The sequence below is a fragment of the Camellia sinensis genome, chromosome 11 (assembly GCF_055761805.1).
Source record: "Camellia sinensis isolate YWXY chromosome 11, ASM5576180v1, whole genome shotgun sequence".
Lineage (NCBI taxonomy): Eukaryota > Viridiplantae > Streptophyta > Magnoliopsida > Ericales > Theaceae > Camellia > Camellia sinensis.
The window spans coordinates 152,760,155-152,767,154 of record NC_138971.1 but is presented as its reverse complement, the minus strand read 5'-3'; positions in this window follow the sequence as shown (position 1 = coordinate 152,767,154).

The following is a 7,000-nucleotide window of genomic DNA, read 5'->3' as shown; positions in this document are numbered from 1 at the left end:
TCATCAATAAAAGTGATAAAATATTGGTTACCACCTCGAGTTAAAATTCCTTCAAACTCACACAAATCAGTATGAAATAATTCTAACAATTCGGTATTTTGTTCAACACTTTTATAAGGCCTCTTGATAATTTTTGCTTTACTGCAAACTTCACATTTCTTAAATTTTTTTGTCACTTTGGAAATTAATCCTAAACTACTCATGATTCCCACATATTTGCTGTTAATATGACACAAGCGAGCATGCTAAAAATTAATAGAAGACAACATGTAAATCGAATTAGTAAATGGTTTATAACATTCAATTTGAACATCCCATTACAAGCATAACCCTTACCCACAAAAATACCCTTCTTGGTGATTATATATTGATCAGATTCTATAGTTTGCTTAAAACCAGCCTTATTCAACAAATAACTTGACATCAAGTGTATAAAGCACATCTTTTAAAGTAAGCACACGTCCAGAGGTGAACTTAAGGTCAACCTCACCACTCCCAAGTATCTTGGTTTGACTAGAGTCACCAAGCATAATTGTTTTCTCATCATCAAAGGGAGTATATACCTTGAACCAAGTTTGATCATAACAAACATGTCTATTAGCTCCAGAATCTGCGCACCAACCGTCCACATAATTAACCATGCAAATGTCTGTAATCATCGCCACAAATGACTCCTCGATAATGTTAGCCTTTGGGGCAGGTGCACGTTTTCAGAATTTGCAAGTTCGAGCAATGGGCCCACTTTTGCCACAGACAAAGCATGCAAAAATTTGTGGAGGTAAAGGACCTTGGTTCTTATTTGGATTAATCCATTTATTGTGAGGTTTACCATAATTCTTCATATTCTTTTTTTAAGGCTTTAAATAAGCATTCATAGAATAGTGACCTTTGGGTACGTTATTATTTGTTGAAACAAAGTTTACCTTTGTGGTAGAATTGTCATTACCCGCTTGTGTTATTAATGCATCTTGGCTTCTAGCCTTCTCTTCGACTCGGATGCGAGTGATCAATGCCTCTAAGAAAGTCTCATTTTGTTTGTGGCGCATGCTCTTTTGAAATTCTCTCCAAGATGGCGGTAGCTTGTCAACAAGTCCTGCAACTACCAAGTTATCACCAATCTTGATGCCTTTAGATCTTACTTCTGTAACTATCATTTGGAAATCCTGTGCTTGCTCCACAACAGATTTTTCATCCACCATTTGGAAGCGGAAAAAGCGGCTAGCTACATACTTTTTTGCTTCTACCTCTTCAATATCATACTTAGTCTGTAAAGCTTTCCAAATTTTCTTTGCGGAAGTATAAGTGGTGTCATAGTAATCATAAAATTGATCAGCAAGGCAATTTAAGAGATAAAAGCGACATTTATACTCATTTGTGTTGTAGGAAGCCACTTTTTCTTCATGTGTCTCGTAGTCTTTATCATTCATCTCCTCGGTTGAGAGTTTTTTTGGGTTCTTCTCGGTAAGAACATATGCAACTTTTAAAAGACTAAGGTAAAAAAGAACTTTTCCTTTCCACCTCTTAAAATGAACTCCCTTGAACTTGAAAGGTTTGTTGAGATCTCCAATTCCATTATTGGTTTTTTCTGGCACTTGACCCATCGTTGATCTCCTTAAAATTGTTGGTGAAAATACCTGAAAAAATATATTTTATTGATAAATAATGCAAAGAAAAAGAGATATAAATAGATCAAGCTGAGGCACGGATATCTCGTTTTCTTTAAGGAGATCAAGCCTACTGTGGTAGGAAGAACCCAAATACCGATGCGGCAGTCACAAAATTATGATTTGTCCCCTCCAAGATACAACAGCCCGACCACTTGTCGTATAGTTCATGCCAACTCTGCACAAGATGGTAAACCTAAAGCTCCACCAAGAAAAACATCTTTCTTTGCTAGTAATCTCTCTTGTATAGAAAAAGTTGATGTGTTTGTTATAGAAAAGAGTAGAAGAGAGGAACTATTTATAGGCCACTAAGACATTACAAAATACATCAAAAAACAATAATGACCATGAACCTAGAGAAAAGGGAGAGAGAAACAAAAACTAACTCACTAACAAGTTCATGAATTCTAATTAAACTCCATTCATGAACAAGACAAAAAGTCACCAAAGTAATGAATCTCCATTCATGAACAAGATGAGATTCATAAATAAGACAAAAGAAGATTCATGAACAATATAAATAAATAAATAAATAAAAGATATTAAAATGGTCCAACATCAAGTTTGTTAGCAATTGTTAATACTACTATCACAATCAAACAAAAAGGTTATTTACATATGAAATATAGTTTTCTAAATAATACCCCATAAGAGATCCATTGATAGTTACATAGATGCCATAAAACTCATTCTAAATTAATTAAAACACCCATGTAAATGACATCAATAATAGTCATCAACAATTTATTGTTACATGATTGTCTTTGTACAGAGACCTCTAGTTTGTATTAAACAAACATAATCCAAACACTAGCAATATATATACAGATAGGAAACATATACCAGAAACTTAATTGAAAATATATCCACATCTGTGAAAACAATAAAACTCAAAAATCTGTTAAAACAACAGGAGCATAATAGAAGAAAATTAGAAATCGTCAAATTCACCGCATTTACTCCTATTGCAGCGTTTTTTGTTTTTTTTTTAATGGCTGTTGTAACTTTCTTCTTCAGTCAAAGGTGCCGTTTCATTCTTAACCCAAACTGTTTGGAATTTAAGTTGGGTGTTTAATCATTGAATTAAGTTTGGATAGTCCAATCATCCAAATATCAAATCTAATGGTTTATTTATTCATAAGGGAAATTTTTTGTCATTTATTAGTTGAACATAATGATCTTCACATATTGTAGTAGCACTCTAAACAACTTGTACTGCAAACAAAGCCTTGTGTTCTATACTCCCTTAATTTTTCCCTAAAATCTAATATGAAGAATAATGCAAAGAGAGAGCAAAATCGAGAAGGAAATAGATTTTTCCTGAATGTTTTTTGATTTCCAAACACTGTTGGAAATGCTGGTAAAAAGACTAAAAAGATTAAGATAGGTCCTAAAACCGTTAATTGCATTTTCATTGGTAATGCCAAGAATAGTACTGCATATCGGTTTTGATTCATAAATCAAAACATTCTGAAATGCATGTAAATACTATTATTGAATCTCAGAATGTGTAGACACCCCATTTTTGACCGACCTTCAGACTTGGACGTTACTGATGGTTTACTTGGTGATGGAAGTTGTGCAGTGTAAAGGTTCGATTTCTTTGGCAAGAGGAGAGTCAACTCCAAACCTCACACCCAATTTTTAGACCAAAAACTATTTTGACAAAAGATTTTAGACCTTAAAACCCTCCCTTTCAAAACATTTTTGAAACGAAGTTTCTGCGATGTTCCGACGCTCGCATTTTGTTAAATGTTGCGTTTTTCGGTAAACCGAGCGAGGACAAAGTGGAAATGAATGAAAGAGAGATGAAATCTTTGAAAAATATTTCAACACACCTTGTTTATGGGTTTGGAGTTGAAGAAAAGAAGAGTGGAGAGAAGAAACCTAGTTGAGGAAGAAGTTGGGTATGAACCGTTAAGAGAGAATCGGGCAATCCTCGCTAAATCAGGCCTATCCTTTTGTATACTTGGATTTAAGCTATGAGGCCACCACTGTTGGAAAGAAGACTTTTGGGGCTTCATTTTTCACTCAAGAATCTCCTAAAGCTGAGTCCGGATGAGGGAGATATGGTTGGTTGAAGTTCGGCATGAATTCGGGTAGGACCAAAACTGAGCGGCTTGACCAAAAAAGGTATAACTTTTTGTACAGCTGGAATTTTGATGCAAGGCTTCCACCATTGGAAATCTTACTTCTGGGGCTTCAATTTGGACACAATAATGACCTAAAAAGGAGTCCACATGAAGGAGTTATGTCCGTTTGAAGTTGGACCTGCAGAGCAGAATGTCTTATCGGCCACAAATGTGCACAGTCGGCCAAAAAAGTAGTAGATCGGCCATCACAAGTAGCAGATCGGCACCAAAGATGGCCGGTCGGCCAAGAGTGACCCAAATTCAAATTTTTTGAAGATATTTCACCTTCAGCTGTTTCCAACTTGCTCCAGCTGTGCCAAATCAGATATTTTCGACCAAAACTCTTGCTTTTGTTATATATGAAGATATATCTCCCATTTTGAAAAGGAGAGACATTGAAGCAATTTTGGGAGCCTCTCTCTCTAAAAACTCCCTCTCTCTCTACAATTTTCAGAGCTTAATCTCTACCTCTCTTTCCTAAGCCTCTCTCTCTTGCCCTTTTGTGCATAGAAGTAGAGAAACACAACTAGTTTGCCTAGGCATCCTTTATCAAAGTTGCATATCAGTGGGCTGAGGTCCCTTGGAGCTTATTTTTGGACTGTTGGAAGGTCATTTGAGCCAACAAAGAGGCTGTTTTGCTGCTGTGCATCAAGAGGTATAACTCTCTTCTTTTGTATTTGTTTTGCACACTTGCTTCACCACCCTTTTTCCATTGTTTTGGGGCTGTTTTTGGGGTGGTGTTGAACTACAAAAACCTCTATTTTTCCTCTATTTTTTCAGTCCTAAAAGTGTTGGTTTAAGCCTTGTTTGGCTAGGGGGTGTTTCCTCCATTTTGTTACTTGGCTTGTATGGCCTTTTGAGCTAACTTTCAAGCTTTTCAAACAAATTCTTTTTAGCCTTAAAACCATTGAATTCCAGAGGAATTTCAGTGGTAGAAAACTTGTTTTGAGGCTCAAAATAGGAAGCGGTGGTCCCCCCTCCTCTTGTCTTGTTAGCATGTGTTGGTGGCCAACCAAATGAGCATGTGTTTTTACTTATTTGTGGCTTTGTTTAGGCTCATTTTTGTGACTTTTCAGACCTGCCATAACTCTGTTTTTGGCTGTCTTGGTCACCCCTTGCATGCTTGTTGCACTTGTAGTGTAAATCCTCTTTGCTAGCCTTGCATGCTTGATGTTGTAGCCTATTATTTTAGCATGTATTGGCTCCATTCCAGCACATTTTTGATAATGTTTTGGCATGATTTAGGACTGTTTTAAGCCTTCTTGGTCGTATGATATATGTTGTGCATGCTTGTAGTGCAATAGCCTTGACTAGCTTTGAGTTTTGAGATATCTTGCATGTTTGGCTTGAGGTATTTGCATGTCTTGGCATCATTTGGTATGTTATTTCAGAGCATATAGTGTTGTCACACTTCCATATTTTTCACTCTTTAAGTGCTCTTGAGAATTACACGTTTATGCCTTGTTTGCGAGCCATTGCATGAGCATGATTTTCTTGCCTTTTGTGCCTAAGTTTTAGCATATCTAGGCCTCTGTTTTAACATAATTTAGTTCTGTCCAACACTGGTTTGGCCATTTGAGTTTGATATTACATGGCTCTAGTGTAATACACTTCACTAGTTTCAATACCTTTGGCCTTTAACATGTCTTGCATGCATGTCTTGCATGATTTAGTGTCTTTTGCACGCCATTTCAGTGCTAAAATTATGCCATTGCACTCGATGCTTCAATCTTTCATTGGCTTTGAAAGTGGTCTTAAGCCCTTGTTGGCTTGAGCATGGAATTGAAGTTCTCATGCCCAATGGCTTTAATCCTCTCTTGAGGGTTTCTACTAGCCAAAAGCATGAGGCTTCTTCCATACTTAAGGTGCTTGTTGCTTAGACCATCTTTCCCATTAGAGGACCATCACATTGAACTTAACCGATTAATGGATTAATTGGTAATCTAAAATGAGTAAACAAATTGAATTAAAGTAAACCATGCCAAGATAACATGTTTGTGTTGCATTGCATGTGTTTGGATCAGACGTTAATCCAAACACGAGAAACGAGAGATGTTTCATACTTGAAGTGATGAAACGTACCTCATTTCCTAGTCGCTGTCCCCCTTGATTATGCATGATAGGGTGGAGGCCTCTCGAGTCTTGTGTGTTACTTGTGCATTCATCAACATTGTGCAAGCTTGACTCTTTGGCCATCATGCATTGAGATGCGTGATTGGTGGCTCGAGAGCCGAGCACTACACTCCTTTGAGCTTGAGAGATGATAAGGAGTGTAGTTGCACACACATTTCCTTGCAAATACACTGCCATGCCTCTGTTTGTGCTCTGTTGCAGCAAAAGGAGGAATTGCAGGAAGCAATGGCCGATCGGCCATTAGAGCTGCCGACCGGCCACCAAGTTTGCTGATCGGCTATCAGAAGTGGCCGATGGTCATCAACTCTAGCCGATGGCCACCATGTTTGGCTGATCATTCCTCAGCATGTTCTTGAGATGGGTCAAAAGCAACCTGGAAGTTCGCACAATTTTCAGAAGATCAAAAGGTGTGCGAAAAGAGGCATCTTGAGGCAAGGTGGTGGATTTCCGTGAGGATGTGACCGAACATGCATGTCCCTCATCCTTGAGACCATTTACTCGCTTTGTTAGCTTAGAATAAGTTAGCTGTTTTATTCAATTCGGTTTGTAATTAATTAGCTAAAGTAGTTAATTAGTTTATCTGTAATAAGTAGCTTAGCTTAGCATAGCTTAGCCTATTTATTCGGACCCTTCGTCGAGAGGGCAAATGTTGTAATAAGTGTGCGTATGTGTGTGCATGTCTTCCAACCCCACGTCTTTCTCTCCTTTATTTACCAACTTTCGATGTTTAGTTTTAGGGCATGCTTCAATTAGCATACTTATGTTTTGCATGCGTGCATCATTTATTCGTATTGCATGCACCGGGCTCGGCACATCATTCAAACTGCATTGAATTTCAATACTTATTTAAATACGTGTTTCAAAGCATGTTATCGAGTGTTGCATTCATATGCCATCTTAGAATAGCCGAGTCTATTTAGCTGCATCTTGCATGTGTTGCATTAGGCATTGTCAACATAGCTAGGGTCACGCATTGATTACTAACTAGCTTCTTTTTTGGCTCGGAGTACACTGTGAGTGTTTATGCTTTAGCATCCTTGCATGCGTGTAAGTGTTTCCATGATAGCATGC